This window comes from Haliotis rubra, unplaced genomic scaffold (genome assembly GCF_003918875.1).
Source record: "Haliotis rubra isolate DU_JTF1 unplaced genomic scaffold, ASM391887v1 Scf32, whole genome shotgun sequence".
Lineage (NCBI taxonomy): Eukaryota > Metazoa > Mollusca > Gastropoda > Lepetellida > Haliotidae > Haliotis > Haliotis rubra.
In genome coordinates, this window is record NW_025766991.1 from 3489540 (window position 1) to 3514633 (window position 25094).

Consider the following 25094-nt stretch of genomic DNA (forward strand, 5'->3'; position numbering starts at 1 on the left):
AGTGAAAATTGGCGAATTCTTAACAAAACTTTACACCAAAAAGCAGCTGTTCACATGCATGATATTTACACATGCTTTTCAGCAAGTTGATGCATGATCCTCGTGCAATTCATCTGCATAAGGTTTGCAGTTGGTTCCCCCAAGTTAGTGGAGAAATTCATCTTCGATGTAACCACATGTATATACATAACATATAGTGAGTGTTTTAAGTGAGTGTAAACCTTTGATGGGTAGTATATATTACAGGTAATGTCTGGGTCATGAGGGTACAATGGCTGGCAATCAAGTCATTCAGTCACATTACACAAACAGCAAACAGATTTCTCGTACAGGAACACTCAAACTACAAAATGGTGAAACATCTCAAATGGAGACTAAATCCTGCATGACAGTGAATGAATTCTCCCCCATAAGAAAAAATGTCATACGAATAAAGATGCTTAAACATTTAATGAGTGAATATAGTGGTTGTCTTATATACCCTGTTATTTACGTCCCTAAAATTACACATCTGATGTGTCTGTTAGAAGAAATACAGTATATGTTGAGTGGGTGAGTTAAGTTTTATGCCACTTTTAGCAATATCCCAGCAATATCCCAGCAGGAGACACCAGAAATGGGCTTCACACATTGTATTGGGGAATCGAACTCGGGTCTTTGGGGAAATGAGCGAACTCTTTAACCACAAGGCTACACTACCGCTCCATCCAAAAGAACATTTACATCCTTAAATATAGGTGATGAAGAGGAGTTACCTGCTGATATCTGCCAGCTTGAGGAAATACATCCATGCTTTTGGTACACATGTTTGTCAATCAAAATTTCAGGATTATACAAATATTTCACCTTAACAAATGTCAACACCTACAATCAAGCACACACAATGATAACATCAGTACATTATGTGCAGGAATGTTCCATACTACATCAGAAAGCTGAATAAGTCATTGAACGTGTTGGGTTGAGCCCAGTAAGTGCACATGTTTCAATGGTGAATCATGAATAGAAAACATGTCCCACAGATTTCACACCTGATATAACTCAGCACACAGCCCCACACCAAACCTCACCACAACCTGGCAGTTGACGTGATATATAGTAATTGACATTGCTCATTTAAGGAAAAAACATGTGGAAATTTGTATAGAAAATTACAGCTATATAATTGTGCTTCATTTCAGTGTTAAGAACTCTCCAGTGTTCTGTATATCCTGTTGCCTTGTCACTGATTCACATACATACTGCACTTCCGAAGATTTCCGAGTGTTACGAAGTTTTCTGAATGCATGTCAAAATACCGGTTTTCGATCAGCGTATCGCAATACGTATCGTTTCCATGTCTGAACCGGTAAATACCGGTAAACCGGTTATATTGCGCAGACCTACGGAATAATATGATATGTCTTATGTAGAAATTCTTAAAGAATATTATAACAAGAAATGAATTTCATACTGTCATTCAGAAGACCATTTTGTGTTGGTGTCATGATGCATTTACAAAGAAAGTTTACTGGTATATATGGTAACATTTTCTACACATTGGATGAAAAATGTCCTTCATAACAACGTGCTGATCATGAGCTCAGAAATAATCTTTCAACATGTTAACTAGTCTGTCATACAGACCCTGAAACAAATATATGCAAGAAAGCCCACGTGAGTCTAGAATATGTGGCAAGTCAAGATTCCACAGTTTCAGTTTCTGAAAATGAATAAAGTCTCAGGGCTCCTTTTCATTATATACTCATAGAAACAAATAAGGGAACACATGAAAGTACAAGTGTTCCTTTATTTATTTCCAGAATTTCACTCACAGTGCAATATATACCTTGTGAAGAAACCTGGAAAAGAATAAAGGAACACTTCCACTTTCATGTGTTACCTTATTTGTTTCCATGAGTATATATATATATTTTTTATTAAGAGCTGTTTTTTTCCCTTGTAAAATATGTTCATTTCAGAGACTAGTTGTTCGTCTACATGCTAACTTACATGAAGAAAACTGCAGTGTCTCTATCTAGCATCTTCCAAGACATAAAATGTTGGAAGAAATGTTATGGTTTAAAGACGTGACAATTGCTGAAGATATTTTGTGTCAGTCATCAATAGTCCTAAGGCAATGCACCACAGTGATAAAGTTGATGTATGGTTTATTCTACTGTCTTACATACTTCAACAATGACAGTCCCTTCGCTTTTTATTTATCAAAGTAGGCAATATTTGATATCAGTTTGAAAGTTTAAAGATCCACTTAACAAACATTTGGAAAACCTAGAAAATTGAAAAATATCAACACCAGGCCACAACATTTTCTAAAAGATTTTGAAAAAAATCATTTTCAACATATTTCATAAAACAAACATGACTATTTGCTTTCCATAGTTGCTTTTTTTTACCCATGCAAGGATCTGTTGGAATCTCAGTTGAGAATGATGCAGCTGCAATCCCCAATCTGTAAGCAATATGCCTGGGCAAATGGAAGATATATCTTGTGGGAATTCTGCTAAGTACCAAAAACTATCTCACAACAGTTGTCCCAACCAGACACATCAAGAAGTTCAACAAGAACTAACAAGTGGAACACTTTTTATGGATAGACAACTTCTTTGTTGCAGTAGTAGTTGCGACGTTTCGGTGTAGATCCTAACACCTTCATCAAGCAAATGATAAGAACTAATAAGCCAGACATGTTCACATACACACAAGGGCAGATAACTCTAGTTCTAGAACAAACCATTATGAAAATCACTACTCTGGCTTCTGTTGATGGTCAAACCTGTCTGGAACAACACATATCATTTTACCAGTAGTTCAATTATTTTGTGCAGCTGACAGTTGCTACATATACATTTTGCACTATTTACAATTGTTTTTCATATTACTGTATCGACTAACGGGATCGGGTGGTCAGACTCGCTGACTTGGTTGACACATGTCATCATATCCCAATTGCGTAGATCGATGTTCATGCTAATGATCCCTGAATCGTCAGGTCCAGAATCGATTATTTACAGACTGCCGCCATACAGCTGGAATATAGCTGAGTGGGGCCTAAAACTAAACTCACTCACTCACTCGTATTACTGTAGTCCATCTGTCATGGACGGTGGGTAATGCATCACGCAGCTTTCCACTTGTGTCCATTCTTTAACTTGTTTTGAGTGGCCTCTTGTCTCGAAAATGAAGCTATTTTCTCCTATTATTTTGCAAAATAGGACCAACTTTCGTGAATGGTCAGACCACTTGATCACCCTCCCATGGCAGAGATGGAGAGGCCTGTCTGACTTGTGAAGGTTACTTAACTCACTGTGTTCATTTTGTTTCACTACAGACTCCTAGGCTACTCTGACACTGTCACTTTACTTACTTGCACACCTACATCTACGTTAACTTCTACACCATCAACTATGCTACACCAACATCGTCAACTTGATCTCAATCTGAGTCGCTGCTTACACTTTGTGTGAGCATGCATGTGAGTGAGTGAGTGAGAGTGTGTGTGTGTGTATATATGTGTATGTGCATGTGTGCGAGCACCTGCATGCATGTGAGCACACGTGCTTGATTTTGCAAAAGTGTATGTACCTTTCAAATCTTGAACTCCAATTTTAACCACCTGGCTACCTTCACTTAAGAGTAAGCCGTCAGCTCAACCACATCAAACACTCTGCTTTGCAAAAAAAACAAAAAAACACATCAATTCTGCAACTGTTCATTAAAGGAAATGTTAATTCCATAAATATCATCTGAGTGAATCACAGAAAGTAGAATTTAAGAACATGCCAGGCTGTGGGGATGGCCAAAGCAACAGAGGCCCAGATAAGCTGCATATCCGGGTAAAATACGCATTGAAAAATAATTGTTGCATACCAATTACGCATTTAAAATGTTAGATACGCAAGAAGTTTAAAACAAATGCATACGGAATATATTTATAATAATCGCTTGCGTAATGAAAAAGACATCGATTGCTATCAAGTTGTACTGTTAGTATAGGACAAGTGTTGTACTGTCAGTATAGGATGAGTGATTTTTTATGAAATCATTTCCATTATATTTAAGTTGGTTTTGATTAGGTATGGCATAAGGCAGAACATACCTGCTTAGTAAACTTACTCTGTCACATAATACTTAGGTGAGTAAAATGACTGAAATACGCACATATTTGAAAGCAGTGGGTAACGGAAAATGAAATACCCACTCAACATTCATAATACCCACTCCAAAAAAATACAGTACCCACATGAGCTAAATCTTATCTGGACCTCTGAAGCAATATGAGAAAAGGTTTCAAAACAATGTATACATGTAGCTAGACCCCACCATCCCTCTTAATAGAAACAATATAACAGAAATTTGTGAGCAACCCACACATTTCAACATCAGACTGAGTAAATACATTCTGTTTTATACCTCAGTAAGCAAAAGTCCTGATACACATAACAGGTGTGGCCATGGCATGAAATGACAACAAGCAACCATCTTCAATCCAATCTCTTAAAAACTGAAAGCAACTAAACTGTTAGCTTCCTTAAGCTGGAAAATAAACAATTCATTAACCTAGTTATTTGTTACGTTTCGACAAAGGCATTCACCGAATCCATTGCACAAATAGACCCTAGTTTCACATGCAGCAGGACGGAAGAAAGGTGGCAAGATGAGGTGAAGGTCACCAATACCATCGGGACACCAGGACGAGACAATTTCCTCCATTGTTGCAGGTGTTAGTCGTCATGGCCAGTACACCCAGTTCAACCACACCGGAAAGATTTCCCATAATGCAAATCACACATGTGGAAATGAAAACAGGCTGTGCGGTATCATGACTGAATGTAAACAAAGTATGAAGATAGAAACCAAATACTAATATTCAAAGGTCATTGATGAAATGGCGGTAATCCATGCCAGGTTAACAAGTGATTTGTAAACGTACAAAAAACAACAGCAATTAATGGTGAGAGATATATTTGGGTTGACTGTTGTTCCAAACAGCGTTTCAGTTATGTACTCGGCCTCATAACTAAGACGAGATTGAGGGTGTCATATATGAACTTATTACCTATGAGGGCGAAAATATCGGGGTTCATATTTGTCATACAATGCCCTAGGGCAAAATATCACTTTGTCATGGTGACCTGACGTCATGGACTATGCTATGACGTCACGTTTCTTCTATGACATTGCGTTCTACATGCAGCGACGGCAGGTAGCCAGCCTATGTTTGAAAGTAGATTTGGGTGTATTTTTTTCAATTTGACGACTTCGGTAATAAACAGAATATTATATTTGTGCCCATATCATACTATGTTTACGACACTCGTGCCTAAATATCGGTATATCCCTCGCTCTCACTGGGAAATACCTCATTTCACTCGAAAATACCAACATTTAGGCACTCGTGTCATAAACACAGTATGACATGGGCACTCATATAATGTCCTCTATGTATGCCAAGAAGCATCAATAGGTCTGAATATGTCAACATTGAGATTGACAGATGAAGATTATCTTGCTAATGCCTATAAAAAGGTTGCTTTTATGAAACTGGACAATGTATGAAAAATGAAGAAAAACAATAAAAAATGCAAGACTGATTCAAGAGGTCGCAAATAATTGAACTGAATTAAATTCATGAAGGATATCTAAAAGCGGTGTTAAACCATACTCACTCACTCACTCTACTCCCCTTCTCAGCTCTAAAATAAAACAATCACTTCCATTACATTTTCCTTCCATTATCAGCTCTCACAGAGCAAACTCAGCTCTTCTTCATGTGAATGATACTGAGAATCATGATAGTTCCTTTATAGAATTAGTCTTATCTAACCTTTCAGAAGTTACACAGAACTGTAGTCAGGGACTGAATGTTCGGCTACAGCTAAAGGTGTTAGTGGACTCAGTGTCTGGATGAGGAATCCCTGTATGAGAATAACTACCTCTTCCATGAGCCTGGCCTCACTCAGCTGTGACAGATGTACAATCCATGTACAATTACTCCAGTTGTATTTCATACCAATGCTCATCCTTCTCCACGTTTGTCAGAGACACTTATTCAGTTCATCCATCATCACCTGCTACAGAATCTGGCCTGGAACTGTTTATTATTCAGATCAGGACGTCTGCTACACCCCCAGAGACAAGGAATCACATGTAATTTAAGTGTTTGATTTCTTTAGACTACAACCTGTTTAGTGATTCTTTTTATCTATGACAGATCCAAACACAGCTGACAGAAATATCAGTATCTGTCACTCCAAGGTCGGTTGCTTCAGGCTGGTGCACTACACCACAAAAAGAAATGACAGCTGCCATCTTGTATTAACAGTCATAAGTGGCTCCACTACATGATTGTGAAAATGTCTCACTTGATTATTATTAATGGTTTAAAGGTGAAGACATTCTTAGTTTATGTTGAGAAACATCAGAGTAATTTCACTGAGCTTTGACAGTAGCTAAGCTAATGAGCTATTTGAAGAAGTTTTGTGAGCGAGAGTGAAAGTGAGTGAGTTGTAATGCTGCTTTGAACAACTTGATGTGAGGTGAAAACCCAAGTGATGCTGACTTCAAGTATTGATCACTTTGGTAAAACCCACTATGGTGCTGAAAAACCGAGGAACATAACTGGGGCAAAATGAGATTCAAACTCAAGATCTGATGTGGCCAAGGTCCGTAACTCAGCACTGCAAAAATGAATATAGGCCAACCATGCCAAGTAATGGGTTGGTAGTCAAACATATTATTTTTCACAAAAGTGAATGAATGTTGTTTTACACCAATCAGACATATTCCTGTAAATTATTGAGTCTGGTCCTGATGAAAGCACAGGCAGTGAAGTTGGCTAGCAGTTAAAGCATTTGCTCGTCATATCGAAGACATGTTTGAAGCCCATTTCTGGGTGTACCCTAGTGATATTGGTGGAATATTGTTGAAAGCGGAATAGACTGACTGACTGAGTTTGGTTTTACGCCACTTTTAGCAATATTCCAGCAATATCACGGCGGGGGACACCAGAAATGGGCTTCACTCATTGTACCCATGTGGGGATTCGAAACCGGGTCTTCGGGGTAACGAGCCAACGCTTTATCCACTATACTACCCCACCGCCCCGAAAGCGGAATAGAACCTTATACACATGTTACATGTATAAAATTGATAAATCCAAAAGACTAAAACTAAAACAACACCTATCGATGGACATTGTTCAGGGAACAATGATAAGATTTGTACAGGCAAGGGCTGACCCTGCTGGTGTAACTGTGCAAACAGTTTATTATTTCACCTTATTTGTTTATAAACCCCTACATCCTCTGTACCTTCATCTCAGGAAAGCTGGGGCTAAATATACCTTGCAGAATACAAGATGGCTGACATCTGGATGACCTTGATTTCAAAATGGTATGGTCCCAAATGATAACCTGCCATGTATGCTATTCTGGCAAGCATGTATTTGGAATTATTTACCCATGAGGCACAAAAATATTTGCCCTTTTCTCTTTAATAGAAAATAAGGGAATTTTCTCACAATGAAAGCCAAGGCACCATCTTGAAATTCCAATTTCCAGATCTGCATGTATGCCAATCAAAGATGTTAAAGAACACACAATTTTTTCACGACCATGTGAAAAACAAACTTAAGTGTTTCTTAACTTCTTTTGAGCTTTTTATGAGCAGCTAAACGTTTGGTAACAACACTCCTTTCCTCATAAGATGCATTCAATCAATTATTTATTTGTAATTACTAAAAGGCCACAGGCCCATAGCTACATTACAAATGCAGTTCAAGACATAATCCAAAGAACCAACTCAAAAAATTAAAGACTCACAATAAAGGCTCATGAAGTTAATTATAGACAATATTTAAACAATAAGTTTAACGATGCAAATTACATTGAAACTGAAGCTTTAACTTGAACCATGAACATGAAATAGTTGCTTTAATTACATAAAATTACAAAAATAAGAAAACATTTAATATTGGAACTATTTTGTACAATATTAGAATGCAAATTATGACAAAACAAATTCATAAACTAAACAATGAATGTGACACAGAAGAAACTTGCTTTGAACATTACCAGGGACAGTAATTTCAACCAAGAGAACCACAAAACTCTTATGTACTTTATGTTGAGGAATGGCTCACACCGGATAGAGGATGTACCAATTACTGTAATGACGCCACTCAAAACACCATTATGTCCTAAAAGTATTCTGAACTATATCATCTGGGGGTTATACCTATATCAATGTCACACAATTGTTTAAACTTGTCTACTAACAGGGACCAAGCACTTGATACTTCCTTTTTAAGCAGCTTAATTTTATTTAAGGAGTGGGATATTACTCAATACAATATCTCTCTGCCACTGTATGTGAACACTTGACAAATGTGTCCGGAAATAGTTAGATCTGTGATTGACATGAATTATATCTACTGCATCCTATATATATCCCGTATTGATTCACAGGGATTCTGATCCCTGGGTTGTCAGGCTTGTTGACATGGTTGATAAAGGGGTCATGTGTATCACAACTGGGGCGGTCGATGCTCATGATGTTAATCACCGGCTTGTTAAATAGTAAAGAAAATCGCTAGCTATTAAAAAACGCCAACTCATTCCTTGCAGGAAATTGGATATCAATCAGGAGTCCATTTTTGAAATTGCTCATTTCTTCTCGTGCTGTCAGTTTCTCTTTCAGTCTTGACAGACAGGGCGGCAGTTAAAACGTCCTGCATCACGATCAGGAACAAAGTGACACAAAGTAATTTATTTTTTGGCCAATCAAACATGTCACCCAAGTATCACTTGTCAGGATTTTCAAAAACAATTCCGAGCCTTTTAATCTCTGTACTGCCACATAGTCATTAGTTTCCCTACTGGCTAGAACTCCCTTTAATAATAAAGTCATAAACAAAGCAGGTCTAGATTTCTTCGGGTTCTGAATCTCCCATCTCTCTGGGGCTCCTTTTCAATTTAAATGGGATTATTTCTTACTATCAAAATTATACATCTTCAGAGACCAAGCGTTATTCTATCTGTACTACTGCCTCCTACCTTACAGGTTGAGATAGCTATGTGAATGCATTCTTCGTGTAGTACTACAAATGCATAACCATTCATGCTCACTGACAAGCATGTGACAGTTTTTCTGCTACATTCCACACAACACATGTTCTGGAATGATGTCAGCATTGCTACCATGTGCTGGCTCATAACTAATGACAGTGCAACAGGCTGGCATCAAGTACAGCCACCAAAGGGAGGATAATTGTCACAGAGAGTTTTTCGTATTCCACTTTTGTTAGGGAATAAAGGTGAGTGGGTGGGTGAGGTGAGGTGAGGTGAGGTGAGGTGAAATTGGGTTTAACGTCGTACTTAAGAATATTTCGCTCATATGACGACGTGCATGCGTGTGTATGTGTATGTGCGGCTGCTTGTACTAGCCCAGACTGAAGCTGGTTTTATAGTGCTAGCCCACTGAGATACCATGCCGCAGTGAAGCGTGAATACCCCACCCAGACACATTATACTGACTCCGAGCCGACCAGTCCTTGTTGTACCCATAAATGCCGTGCGCCAGGCAGGGACCAACAAGTACCATATTTTAACATCTTTTGGTATGGCGTGGTCAATTGGGATCGAACCTCTGACCTTCCGCTCTGTGCATTTTCAATGGGTCAGACAGACATCTCAAACCACTAGGACCCCAATGTCCTGCGGTCGAGTGAGTGAGTGAGTGAGTGTTGCTAAGAGTTTCAGTTACATACGCATGTCAGCTTAAGGAGGGAAGAAAATGTAAAATGGTGCTGGTCTCTGATGTTACCCACTAGCATGGGTATGGTTTGGTTGTTTTATGCCGCACTCGGCAATATTCCAGCTATATGGCGGCGTTCTGTAAATAATAGTCTGGACCAGAAAATCCAGTGATCAACAGCATGACCATCGATCTATGCAGCTGTGATACAATGACATACATCAAGCAAGCCGGCAAGCCTGACCACACGATCGCCTCTTACAACAACCATCTTCGTCAGTATGGGTATGGTATTGCCAAACCAAGAACAATCTGGATATATGTGGTATATAAAACCAAGATCTTTGGCATTCTGAAAATTCAGTAAATGTAAACATTATTTCAGTTAATCATGATTAGTTTTACTTTCATTAAATATAAAATCATTCATATAAAACCAAGATTTTTGGCATTCTGAAAATTCAGTAAATATAAACATTTCAGTTAATCATGATTAGTTTTACTTTCATTAAATGCCAGTTACCTTATGCTGCCAAACATAGTTTTAAAGTTTCAGATTATTCGGTTCTTCAGATAGAGATAATAAACCAAATTCTGTCTTCCTATAGTCTAAGTACTCTCTTGGCAACTGACGGGATCAGATGGCCAGGCTCGCTGACGAGGTTCATGCACGTGATCACATGCAAGTGGTGAAGATTTATACTCATGATGTCACTGGATTTTCTGTTCCAGACTTGATGATTTACAAGTAGCCATCATAAAACTAAAATACTGTTGAGTGTGAAGTTAATGTGCAATTTCACACATTTTCAACAATATTTTGGCCTATATTATATATATTGGGGCATATGAACTCACTTTATCTTCCTACTGATGCAATAAAAGACTTATTATCCCTTACGACTTGCCTGAAATCGATAATTAAACTTCAAGGCAAACAGCTTTCAAACAGAGAACACTTGCCATATATGGAATGTAAACAAGTGTTCCATACATTGAGAACTGTCGCGCGCGGTGATGTCGGTGTTTGATGAACTGGTTTCAATCACAAGTTATGCATAGGATATTCGTAAAGAACGCTCAAAGGGACATAATTCTATGGGGTTTGCTTAAAATAATGTTCGGCCGGTAGTGGGTGTGAGAGTCGATTTAATGTAAAGTTGCATTAATTCATTCAAACTTTTAATTAATTATTGTAATCTAAATATGTAATTGGTTGGAGAATAAATTATATGGTAACTTCCCTGAGGGCTGATAGTTTGTATTATTGAGAGAAATGCATTAATTATTTTTAGAGAAGTGGGATGTGAAATAGTGCCTTTAAACAACAAACATACACATCCCTGTCTCAAATAGTTGAAACTCAATGCTCATCATGACATTGCAGGGACTCCTCATTATCAAGTAGCATTCAATGTATGTTGTGTCACTAAGGCTACTTTTATACACTTAAAAAAGTTACTTTTACACAGTAAGAATAACATGATGAAGGACGACTAGCAATAAAGAGGAGGCCCACCAGACCCTTGAGAATAAATGGAGTCCAGCTCAAGTCTAGACTGATTAGGCAAATCTACATAATCTCAACACATGTCAAGTATTGTAATTAAAAATTGTTCTGGCTCCTTTTGGATGAAATCTATTTTTGGTGTATACTTTTAGATAAGATAACATTACAACAGAGACTAAATGCCAGTTTCTAACAGAGACTCCTAAGAAGCATCAGACTCTGGCACAATACATATTGCCTTAACCAAAATGTGAAAAGGTCAAAGTTGCAAAAATGTAAATGATAGTTTTCCTATTTCCATTAATACATGAGTTTGAGACTGAAATGAATTACTCCTGCTGCTTAGACCCTAAGCTGACATAAATCAGGAAACTTAATGAATCAGTGAAGGAACATGTACAGAGTACTTTTCATTCCTGCACTATCATGTGGGCAATACTTGCTCAAAAGTGTTTCATACAAGTAACAACAAAAAAGGCCATTAGTAAAGCTGAAGGAGTCGTTGTCGGCACAGGTACTACAGATACGTACCCCAGGTACGTTTCTGTATACAGATATGTACCCTAAACAAAGTCAAAATACAGAAACGTACCTGGTACCCTGAAAGGCAGATGAGTCCATATTCCGTAATCAAAACCGAAACCGCATGTAGTTGTTCCCGTTCAACTGATTGCGATTGGTATTCATATGCATCGCGAAATATCCGTTACTGTGTATTCTCATTAATTACATAACGCAATCACATGTATCTAATACAACAGTATGACAGTTCCGATCAAGAATATGACACACTGGGAATGGAATCGTCCTAGGGTACATTTCTGTATTCTGATTATGGCCAGGGTACATTTCTGTATACAGAAACGTACCTGGGGTACATATCTGTAGTACCGTGCCGACAACGACCCCTTCAGCATTAGTAAACCATTAAAAATTTGTTATGGTGTACATGTGAAGGTCACTTCCATATTTGATGCATCAGTGACAACAATATTTTACTTTGTTAAATATGTCCCTGCTGTGACTTGTACGAGATGTTCCTGTGTTTTCCAGCCAAACAACTGACTTGTCTTTGCATGTGTTTGTGATGTGTGCCACCTTTAAGGCAGGATAAGATCACCTTTTGCAAATATCAGGGTATGACACTCCCCAAAATTTCAGCCAGACCACAGGGTTGGTTAGATGTAAAACTTGCCAGCCCTGACCAAAATGTACCTGCCCACAAAAAATACTAATTTACTTATTTACTCTATATTTAACGAGTGAATTGATAATGAATTATCATCCTGAAATATGATGAATATCTTCATATACATGTCTATATTTTAACCCGACCGTGGCGCAGGTGGATTTCAGAATAGCCAGTCCGTGTTGAAAATAACCTGTCCCGGGCTGTTGGGCAGGCAGGTATTTCGAACGCTGGTAGTATCATCACAGTCTGATAATGATTCACAAACATACACTAATCATACAAAAGAAATGTACAGTGGACTACAATTAGCATGGAGTTGTTATGATTATACACATGTAAAGCTTTTTGTCACTTTATGTAAATGTTACCAATACATGCTATTCATGTTAGTGCAACTATAATAGGACTTTGTTAAAATACTAAATAGTTTTTTATTATGTGTAAACCTTCTCAAAACTTCCCTATTATCAGTCATCACAAAATAATGTGTCTTAGGATTTCAGCATCTTCAGTCATGAATCACTGCAGGTATTTTAGTTCACTTCTGACTTCTTTCAAACTTACCTTTCTGTGGTTTGTGCTCCAAATGAGGTAATCTTTCAGTCGGAGTCTGCAAGTAAAGGAGACGCAAGGATAAGTATCTAGATTTCCCCCAGTGATACCCAGACAGTGATCTCGGGGAGCATAATGCCACAGGTTTCCCACACACAACTCTTGTCTCCCCGTGATGCTGCCAACAAAATGGCCACCACTCCTGCCTCCTGTACTACAGGAAGTCTCATATAGCACGGCTCCTTCACAATGATTAAAACAATCCATAGCGGTATATAATGTACACAAATTTTTTCCACAACGGAATTCAGTGAACATTTGAGGTTACAATGTATTCACACTATTAGCATGTGATAGGAAATACATGAATAAGTATAGACATTGCTAAAGCTGAGATTTATAGTCAAGGACAACTGTGAATTATTGTTCATATTAATTATCACTCGGGCCAGCAAACTAAATATAAGGCAACAGAAAAATATTTCTCAGTGAAACACTACTTCTGGACAATTACTGATATAACTGAAAGGAAAATACCCTGTATCCATAATTCTTAAGAACTGAAATTTGTTCATGTGAATGATTAAAATGAAATGTTCATAAACAGTTATGGATATAAGGTTGTTGACTCTTGATTCAGAATAGTCTTGATGTACAAAATATTCCCAATCTTTCAATGCATCCAAACAGTAAGTCATATGTAAACCAGCTATTCACAAGTTTCTGACAAGATCACAAGAAAGTTACAGGAACTTGCTTCTGGACCATTCATGTGAATAGATTTATTCATAAAGTTACGCCAATGAGTAGACGCATGTTAGAGTTTGAGACGTGAAAGTATGAAGTTGAATAGATTTACTTAACAATTACTGAATAGTTGAGTCATCTTAGACAAATGTTAGAGACAGAATTGTGTAAAACACAAAGAAATTGCTAAAGTACCTTTCACAAGCACAACACAACAGAGCCCAATCCCAACACCCTGACACAGAGGTGTGATAACTCAGGGCATTTAACTCGTTAAGTGTGAAAATTTCCTGTGAAAAAGAGACACACATAGTCTCCAAATTCCACCTTCCTATCTGGCGAATACACAGGTGGGTAATTATGGCTTGTATGCTTGGTGGCAGCAAGTGCTGTTATCACATGCTTGGGAGATATCTGCTATAGCTGCCACTTGCTTCCATCTGAGGGACGTTTGCTGTTTTCTTTATCTAATCACTTCAACAGAATATGTGCTTCCAATTTCAAATTAAGTGCCTTCATAAGCAGAGGTGACCAAGTGCCCAACAGATAAGTACTGAAATCAACACTCTATGATACGATTAACATCTCTTCAATAAAATATTTATGTTTCGAGTTCAGTGTATGTTCTCAAGGATAATTCTCTTTCAACTCAAATAGAAACAAATGACGTTTGACAAACCAGAGGTTCCAGAAGCCCATTTGATAAAACTTACTATTTTTGTTTTGATCACCAAAGCATGAATAGCAAATTAAGTATAATCATATTTCATTGTAGCATCTTCCTGTGTATGTGTACCACTCGATGATGAAGTGTTCCTTGATGGATTGAGACATGGCAGAAGTAAAAGGGAGTACAATCAATAAAGTTCTACAACTGCCACTAGACAGTAATCCTCCACTGTAAGATTATACAATGGCTTAGCTTGGAGCAGACCCTGAGATGAGGACACGGGCGGCCATGTTAATTGAGAAGTAGGAGACACATGGGTGTTTCAGCCACATTCCTGGCAAACCTCCCAGCTTGCTGCCTGTGTGTCTAGCCTTGATACAGATGCCTGCATCTTGTCCACCTAGCCTTGATACAGATGCCTACATCTTGTCCACCTAGCCTTGATAAAGACCTGTAAAATCGACTTGAACAAAGTCTACTCAGTCTTTTCTGAGACAATTTCATACAGATCAAATAATTTACTGATATGATACCTCATTACAAACAAGGTTATATCAGAACAACCCTCAGAGAACATTGCCTAGTCAAAATAAACAAATGATAAAGGATTCAAAGGTTCTAAAGGCAGAGATCAACAGGTCAGCTTTTGTTTCAGAAACTCCCATTTCAGCAAAAGAAATTGCCACAGAAAACAAATATACCCCACATATTGCATCCTTTGCTATGGATTTCAGAAAAGACTATATTTTTGCACATGGATCACCCTGATTATATTTATTTTCAAGATATATCGAAATAAGCTTTACTTTATCAAATGCTTTGCTCACTCAAACTAAGAATTTAGAAGCCTCTCCGCTGATTGGGTGACTCGAAAGTTCTGACATGACCTTCAATGGATGTGAATTTAGATCTTTCTGCAGATAGGTATATCGGAGAAAAAGATCTCATTTAATTTGAGTGTCTCTATGGCCTTGTAGGATCTTTTGGACATATCTACCTGGGCCTAGATTTTTTAAGCTCTCTTAGAGCTTAGATAGTCGTAAGTTCCATACATTAACATTAACTTATGACTATCTTATCGCTAAGAGACCTTCGAAAATCTAGGCCCTGGGTGCCATTGTACAAAACAACTTTAGTGCTAAGACTACCTTAAAGGTCACATGCAACCAAAAAATCAAACATAATTAAAACACAATTATCACTTATTCATGACATATAATATACATTGCTGGTTATGAAAAAACATCTAAACAAAATTATAAGCGTACAATCGCAAATCAAAAGTGCAATATTGTGTACTTTGGTTTACTTCCCAAGAAACGAAGCAGCCGGGATACCGAACCCAGTCAGAGCGGGTGGGTGTGCACTCAAGTGTAAAGGCTGGTTCATTTGCAGATGCTCTCACGGCTGATTGTGTGTGTACATATAGAGATGTTGGGTTTTGTAAATACATGCTCATTTTTTGTGTATAACATTTTGCAATCAACAGACATCATAACATGTCATGTGTTCAAGTATCACACCTGCCTGTCTGTGTAATTACATAATGTGACAGAGACCGAACTCGGGCCATAAATCAATGCATTTTGTTTATGGTGTATAGCCTGATTGGTGTTAAGTTCAAATTGCATGTGGTCAGTGATAGCAGCTGTGTATTGAATATTGTCATTAGCAGACAGGCAGGCAGACACACAGGTGTCAATAAAACAAGACATTGAGTTTAGTCTGTGACAACGACATATCTATATCACAGTTGGAAATTCTGTCAGCTAAATAATGGCATTGCTTTTAAGTATCGAACTGAGAAAGTGACTCGGTAAGAAGAGCGTGTGGTGAAATAGACAAATGAAATTATATAAACAGTTAATTTACTGTCATAACATATAAAAGCTCGCGCCTGTGAGATATCAACAAAACATTAGAAAAATAGCTCACACCAAAGCCTCCACCGAGTATTCACCGGACAACCGCTTCCAAGCTGCGCGAACCTACTTCACTGCGCACGTGCTATAAGCGCAGCCAAGCTGTTGAAACCCGTTTTCCCCAGAAAAGTCTGGGGAAAATTAGTGAAACGTTTGAACTCCGATTTCGAGCGTTTTTTTTCATCTGCGTTATTTTTCGACTTTATAAGTTGAATTTGCATTTTTGACGATTTGTTTCGGTAAGTCCATACCGAAAGGTATCAGAATCTGCAAAGTTGTGTTTTACGTTGCATGTGACCTTTAAGTCTATGTTAAGGTATGGGAGTTACGGTTACCTTAGCGCTAAGATCGCTTTGTACAACGGCACCCAGGACCTTATCCAGATTCACCATGATGACCTTTAATAGTTCTACATATAATAGTTCTACATATAATAGTTCTACATAGCCTTTATACAGGCTCCCTATCTTCAGCTTTAATTGGTCCTCCATGCCTTGATACAAGTTTCCAATGATGACCTACATTTACTTTACCAAGCCTTGATATAGGCGTTCTATTATTACCTTTGATTGGTCTTCCATGCACAGATACATTCTCTCTATGATCACCTTTGATTGGTCTTCCATGAATTGATATGGACTTTCTATGAAGTGATAAATCTTTCCACACGCTCCTTCATACAAAATACCCATTAGAAGAAACATTAATCTCCTTAACATTTCTCTACCTCAGCATGATAGACACCTAACACTTATCTGTCTCGCCTTCACAGTCACTCGTACATCCCTACAGACTTGGCCCATATACCTACATACCACTCATCGGTTTAGCACCAGCTAACAAGTACCATTGCCCTCCTTGCCACATGCAATAACTCCAATATAATCCTGAGGACTTGCATTGTGGTTTGATATAAAGTATATTTACCAGAAGCACTGGTGTTGGTTGTCTGGATGCTAAGTCATCAGTGACACCAATAGTCTGCTGCACAACATGCCTCCAGTCTGACTGGAGACATTAGCATTAAGTTTGACTGGTCCACGAAGCAACCTTAGTGCTACGATGACCATTAGCCTTTGTTTAAGTACGGGAGTTACGATCACCATGGCATTAAGATAGCTTTGTGAAACAGGCTTCTGGATGCCAAGCCGTCAGTAGCACCAATAACCTGCTGGACAACGCGCTTCCTACCTACTTGGAGACACTTACATCAATTTTTATTGTGCACAGCAAACACATACTTTAATTTAAAGAAAGAAATACGACCAAGTTCAAATTATTTACCATATAAGTTACTCTTGTTCCATCACAACAAATGAAATGCTGTTTTCCTACAGACTGCTGCCAGTCTATACCATTGTACCTGCCAGACTTCAGCTTGGACAGGCCTGCTGTATAATTTCAGCACAGTGCTTTGGATCAGTGTGGGCAAATACCTCCCTTGCTGTGTCAACTTTAGTTTAACGTTTGACATGGTCGGTTTTTACATTCTTGTTAAACAGGCACCTTATTACAAGGGTGATTATGTGGCACACGTTCCTCAAACCACAACACAGCCAAGCAAACAGAGTTTGAAAAGTAAATTTCACAAAATGCAAACTGACTTCCTATTCATAAGAATTAAAGTAGTTTCATTTCTTAACTCAATTAAATTTTATAAATAAAACATAGTGTTCAGATCACATGTGTTAGATGTGTAGATAAGATTCTGAAGTAATTCTTTGAGAGGCATTTAGAAGTTGGAGCATTAGGCACTTCCTTAAGATTCTAAGGATGACACAAGACCATTAAATAGGCTGAATAACGATATTGGACAAGAAGTATCGAACAATTATCGCATGGTTAATGCTGAGACATTTTCAAAATGATGGCAAAATTTCTTGATCTCTTGAGCCTGTCCAATCATTACTGTCTGAATGATCATGATGCTCATAGAGTCATATCTGTATGATTACCCTGCAGCGCCTGACTGTTTAATCATCAACCTACACCAGAAAGTTGACAAGTGTCTAATGTACCACACTAAACTGACAGAGCAATTTAACCAAGGCGATTTGAATATGTTCCCCTGTGCTTGCATGAGCTCATATATCAACATCCGAAAAATTATTTTTGGGTATAAAAATTCACATTGCCTTACATCAAAACAATCATGAATTTAGTTTTTCACCACTTTTTGCAACATTCCAGCAATATCATGACAGGGGACACAGAAATGGGCTTCACACATTGTACCCATGTGGGGAATCGAACCTGGGTCTTTGGCGTGACGAGTGAACGCTTTAACCACTTGGCTACCCCGCCACCCCACATCTTGTGCAATCTTGTATCTGGAAATATGCACACAAACAATGTGTATTGTTCTCAATTATTGTACAGGTAGTGATAGGATCGGTCTTATGACTGCACCACATTTTGCTCCACCACCCCTCATAAACACCCCCCACCCCTGGGCTTTGTCCTGTGTAATAGTTCCCTTACTCTCACCCTAAACTTGCACAAGTCTCTAAGGTAGTAATTAATAGTTTAAATGAAAAAATCTGAAAAAAAATAATATATATACAAATAACAGACTGGCATCCTTTAGATGTACTGTCTACTTATCCAGACTTGCCTCTATAAAGGATAGAATTACTCTATCTCCATGGGCTGAGCATTCAGTACAGCCTTGAAGCAAGGCTACTCTCACCCCTAAAACCACAGTTATAAGTTACCTGTCCTTAAGGAAGCACTGCAGTTCAAACTGACAAGAAACTCATTTCAGTAACAGGTAACACTGCATGCCTTAGCATGGTCTAGCAAGGTTCTCCATCACAGTGACCTGGTTACAGACATTCACAGCCAGATTCACACAGATATGTGAGAGGGCACTGGAAACTATTGTCACTGTCTGACAGTAACATGCTTCAAATACCTGACAAAACATGGCAATTGAGGTCATGGAAAAACAAAGAAACCTTCAACAACCTGGAAGACATACTGTTCTGTTACAGCTACAGGGGGGGCATCTCAACAGTCACTCAGTCCTATTCACAAAGAACCATTATCACTATGTCAATCGTAAATGTTTCACTTGCCCAGGTGTAAAGTAAACTGAACGTTATTTTTCACATCACTGATGATTTCAAATATCATATTCAAAATTGAAATAGGTATTGGCAAAACTTTTAGAAAACACAAGCTGTCAAAGACAGCAAGTTGTTATTATGTTGCATAGTGAAGACCACTGTCAAAAATGTCAGCAGAAACAGAAAGAGTTCCTTACGTAACCCCCGCCTATTTTATAAGGTACTTTTCATTGCTTGTATATCTTTGTATTTATTGAAAAATTAGATAGGGGGTACGTAAGGAACGCTTAACCTCAGAAACAAATGAAACCACAATTAGTTCAACAGTGAACAGCAGGTCAACAATATGTACATGAATACATCTGAGACCACCCCCAAGTTCAAAGGCCACGTCAATTCTTTTTTACAGCTGGGAATCTGACAGTGGGCTTCTTACCATGTAGGTGTAAAGGTTAATTGAAAATGGGCAATGGACACTATCTCTCATTACACTGGTCCAGGAAACCACAGACTGTTAAGTCGTTCTGAGGTGGCAACAAGCCATCCATCTTGCCTTTGATCCCCATATTTATTACTGTATTAATCATGGAATCAATTACAGAACTTAGGAAGGTTTTCTGTAATGTAATTGTCACTTAAAATTATAAAAAGAAAAACTACAGAGAAAATGTTATTCAAGCTGTCCACTTGAAGCCCTATTTTCTGTGTCAGCCTTACTGACAGTCAAGGAATATGGTACAAATTGACTTTAAAAATATTTTTCCCAAGAGCCATCCACTTTAGGTGGTTCAAAGTCAATTTATGAAAACTTAATTTTGATATGTGACATACTGGAAAAAAATGCTTAAGACCAGCTGACTTTGCCATGATTATTGAACAACAAAACAATATTAAATGTTCTCCACGTTCAAACAAACAGTATTGTGATTGATTGATGTATGTCTGACGAAGAAATACGTGATCAATCTTGCCACCAATACTTTGTATGTGTGCAGAGATTGATCAGATGTGAAACGATTAAAAGTAAGCATAGTTTACTTCTGACTTTATGAACATTTTTCATAGATCACAATTTCAATGACGTGAGTTGTTTACCTCAGATTAACTGAATTTTTTTTCTACCAGGAAAAATAACATTTGAACCTGCATTTCAGAGTTAAAATCAGATTACCCTGACTACAAACAGACATTAATGAAACTGAATACTTTTCAGGCAAGACATAACCATGTCTGTTAGTATGAAAATCTAAAGTGTTAAATTTAGTTAAACAAAATTCACAATTTATAAAAGAGGACTGGGACTAGTTGTGTGTACCTGATCTACTCGTTGCTACAATATCACCACAATTACCGGCACTACATTTTGCTAGAAAACAACTTGACCTCACACACCGTCACTCATTTGAGACCTGCGGTTGTGCTGACCCATACATCCAAATGATATTATCCTACAAACTAGTTTCTGCAAAACTAATTTTCTGACACATTAGGGACCAAGAAAGAATTAGTTGACAACAGTTCTGACATTTTTTGTGACACATCATGAAGGAGATAAATTGGGGACCAAGCCACAACCCAATCACAACCATTTCTTGTCAACAGAAGAGCCTACGAAGCAGTCCAGAGAAAAGGATAAATATCCACAAGCTGTTGTGAGACAAGCAGTATAGGCCCGACTTTCACAGTTTCAGGGATAATGGTCTGTATATGACAAATAACCCAAAGGCCATAGAAAGGAAATTACCAACTACAGCCTGGAAACAAGTGAGAATTAGGAAAACGAAGATAGGAGATTATAGTAGAATATATCCCATACACCTGCAGCACTGTGGGGTTGGTGTACATAGGGGATTAATAGCGCTGTCATCTTCCATACAACTTATCAGTATGTGTTCAACAATGTTGCAGCTGTACCAGCATTGTAGATGTCTACCAAGGAAATAAATCAACTTATATTTTCACTCTTCTGCCAAAGTGAATACAGAGTTGCCATCTACCTGAAAATACCTGAAATCTGTCTACCACTAGGTTATTTTTTTACATTTACTGGTCTCAGACAGCTAGGTTAACATTCATTTTGAACGTTTATCACTTCTGATGAAAGCTTAGCACAATCTTAAGCAGATCCTGTCACAGCAGGGGAAGCAAAAGTGTAAAGTATACAGCAACTGTTCATCTAATCATGATGAACATTACCGTTCACAAAAATTACCACTTGAGTCAGTGACAACAAATTTGAACTGAAATAATCTTGTGAACAAATTTCAAACATGATGATGGACAGGCAAGTTTTGTACTCCATTGGCCCAAGTGGTTCTGAAGTGACATGAACACCATCGGGCCTCTTGCCGTTGAACCCTGATCTTTGGTGCAGGTGCGATCTGAGGGAACATATCAAATGCCTTCATTTCAAAGATTCAGAACACCACTCTTGCCGAGAATTAATTTTCTTTATTTTCCTGTTTTTCACCATATGTTTTATCACATTTTACTTTGTAAATTTGAATCTAACAAGCCTGCCTATAAATTCAAAGATGAATTAGAAAACATCAAGAATTGAGAGTTTCGATCTCTTTGCGATGTCGACATCTGCTCCCTTGCCACAAAAACACCCCATGAAAAATATATATCTATTTTGGACTGACAAGAAATTTGACCCCAAGAGGAATAAGAAAGTTCAACTATACAAACTTGCTTTTTCAGATATTCATATGAAAAAGAAAGAAAGCCAACAACATCCTTTTCGAAACAAAAAAGAATGTGATGTTTACAGCAAAAGTTATTTTTTCTATTTCCGTATGACCTGGCTCTATCAGTTACAGTATGTGACAGACCCTGCCATCATGATAGTTTCATAACGTAAATCTCGTTTTGCTGTCAACATCACATCTGACCATCACAGAGCAAGTCACACTTCCTCTTGATGTCCTGCTGTTCTATATCAACATGGAGGAAATATTTTTAAGTCCTTCACACCTCATGTTGACCTAGAATAAAATCCTGACTTCCTTTTGTACTCTAAGCTTTAATATAATGCTTGGAAATGTTCCAATAACATGTACATGGAATCAGACATCACTCACATTATATAACAGTAAGTAACTGAAAATAAATGTAGAATGGAACTCTGGGTTCGAACAATCTTTTTCACTGCCCAAGGTTTCTCTAATGAAAGATCCAGATTAAAACTAGTATTCAAAAACCCAATGGGATCAGGTGGTCAGGCTCGCTGACTTGGTTGACTGACTGACTGACTGACTGACTGAGTATGGTTTTACGCTGCTTTTAGCAATATTCCAGCAACATCACGTCGGGGGACACCAGAAATGGGCTTCACACATTGTACCCATGTGGGGATTCGAACCCGGGTCTTCGGCATGACGAGCCAATGCTTTAACCAATAGGCTACCCCACCGCCTAATTTAGTTGACACATGTCATCGTATCCCATTTGCGTAGATCGATGCTCATACTGTTGATCACTTGATTACCTGGTCCAGGTTTGACAGCTAGATTATTGCCGACTGTGACATTAAACAACCAATCAACCAACCCTAATGGCCATGATTTGCACTATTCAAAAGCCATGACAGATAAATTATAGGCTGAAAAAAATCTGGTGTTCTTAAGATTCTTTTGGGAAGTATATATTTTACCTGATCCAACACTGATCATTAGTTTCACAGAATCCCAGAATTCAGGCTGTATTTCTAACAGCAGTGTTACATTATCAGTGCCTGGCTGTGAAACCTGGTCTTTCGGGGGCTTGGAATAGTGCAGCCTGTCACACCAAGAGGTGAGGTATTGGGCGACTGAGGCAGATAGTCCATGGAATGCTGCCCTCAAAGGAATTTCACTGTATTGATCTGAGTGTCACATCTGGTATCGCTCTGCCACCTTAGACTTACTCTAAGTCTCCTGGTCGCTTTTTCTTTCACTAATTTCTGTTGTGACACCTGACTTGCCCATTACTTTGAAAAGAATCCAATACACAAGGAATTAACATATCGTAAGTAAGTATTTATGTGGTCAGGCATGTAATAGTACACTTGCATTGCGTCTCTATTGTAGTTTATTTCCCTTTACCAATCTATCGAGTGCCACAAGGATGGCACAAAGGTTTACATCATCTCTCTAAGCCTTAATTTACTCTCCTCTATCCATACACTGTCATCATAGAATTCTCCTCTGCAATTTGTGACAGAGTCAGATACGACAGACTTGTAACAGATCTGTACATTAAGGGTGAACAATTAAACAATGTGTTTCAAAAAGACATTCATAGATGGAATGGAAAGTCTAGCTTCAAAATGAACAAATCTGAAATCCTTTCTCTAATTACATTGTTTTACCAATATTTATGTTATACAGAAAAAATATTGGCAATATTACAGTTACATTATCGGTTGCTGTAGATCAATTCTAACCTGGATTTATGTTTTTGAGATAAATAAACTAATGATCTGTAATTTCAATATACTTATCATGAACTATTATCAACAATTATAGTCTCAATTTTCAAAATGTCTGCCAGATCAGAGACCAGGCAGACGTATCAGCAGCCATACTGCTTTCCTTCAACAAGTGAATCCAAAGTCAGTGTGATAACTGCAGCTCTATATTCAACCATAAGTACAACAAATTGATTAGTTTGAACATGCAAAATCTTGTGTAAAGTCAAGCAAGTGGAGCTACCCGTTCCATGTGTTGAGTCACTTCACAATGTCAACAAGCAGTCTACCATTACTATTAACTCCAAATGCATGTTCAAGAGTATGAGAGCTTTGTTCCAGAATTAGATAACAGTATCACGCTCACTCCAGGAGTATTTACACATTATTTATGTGAGCCATGAACTGTTGAAGGCCAATATATCATGACATGCAACAAGGCTTGAAAACTTTCATACTTTTTCAGCGGTAAGTTACAGTACAGTGCTAATTCACCAGCTACAGTTTACACAAGAAGGAACGAATAAACATCACATACTATCTTCATGGCACATAAGTACAAACTCCAATGAAGAAAACCGGCCCATTTAACTGCGAGTGAAATGAAACTCGGGTGAATGAAATGTCACAAAATACAGACTGGTTGTCTTCTGGATGGATGAGTTTGGGTTTCTATTAAAATTGTACCATGTATACTACTCCAAAGAACATAAAGAACACCAATTTGTTTATATTTGAATACATCTATTCTGTCATATCATCATCTTTTTTGTACAACTGAAACTAGTCTGTCATGTTTTTTTACTTTCTCTTTAAACTTCAAAATATTTCATCGTATCCTACCAAGGTCAAATGAAATTTATACCCGGGGTAAAGGTCTGTAAAATTTCTGAAAACTGATGTATAATATAAATTATCTTCTGCCATTGTAACACACGTTTCAGTGTTTAGTGTGCAGTCATGAACTTTTGATACACAAACGATATATGCCAAACTATGCATACTACCCCTGTCTTGTTTGAGTAACATTACTTATAGACATGCAACGATGTGGATACACTTGTATATTTTTTTACTGCCAATTTTAAGAAATTTGTGTGAAGAATACAAGATCACAGTCTGACTGAAGCACTAATCAATATTCGTTCTAGAACCAGGTAACAGGTAATATTCCCTTATTTCTACTGCAACTGAAAATAATTTGACACTAAAAACAAGATCAGTTTC

The 25094-nt window shown here is 37.8% G+C and overlaps 1 protein-coding gene across 5 annotated transcripts in view; it reads right to left on the bottom strand.

Annotated features, from left to right (window-relative positions):
* The window catches only part of LOC124283726 (signal-induced proliferation-associated 1-like protein 1), a 108603-nt gene that overhangs the window by 55244 nt on the left and 28265 nt on the right, over nt 1-25094 (bottom strand). For 4 of the 5 annotated variants that reach the window (XM_046719750.1, XM_046719751.1, XM_046719747.1 and 1 more), the window contains exon 2: nt 13023-13068. The exons of the other annotated variant lie outside the window; for it this stretch is intronic. The gene's annotated coding sequence lies outside the window, so the exon portion shown is untranslated. The remainder of the gene's footprint in view (nt 1-13022; nt 13069-25094) is intronic. 5 annotated transcript variants of the gene reach the window in all.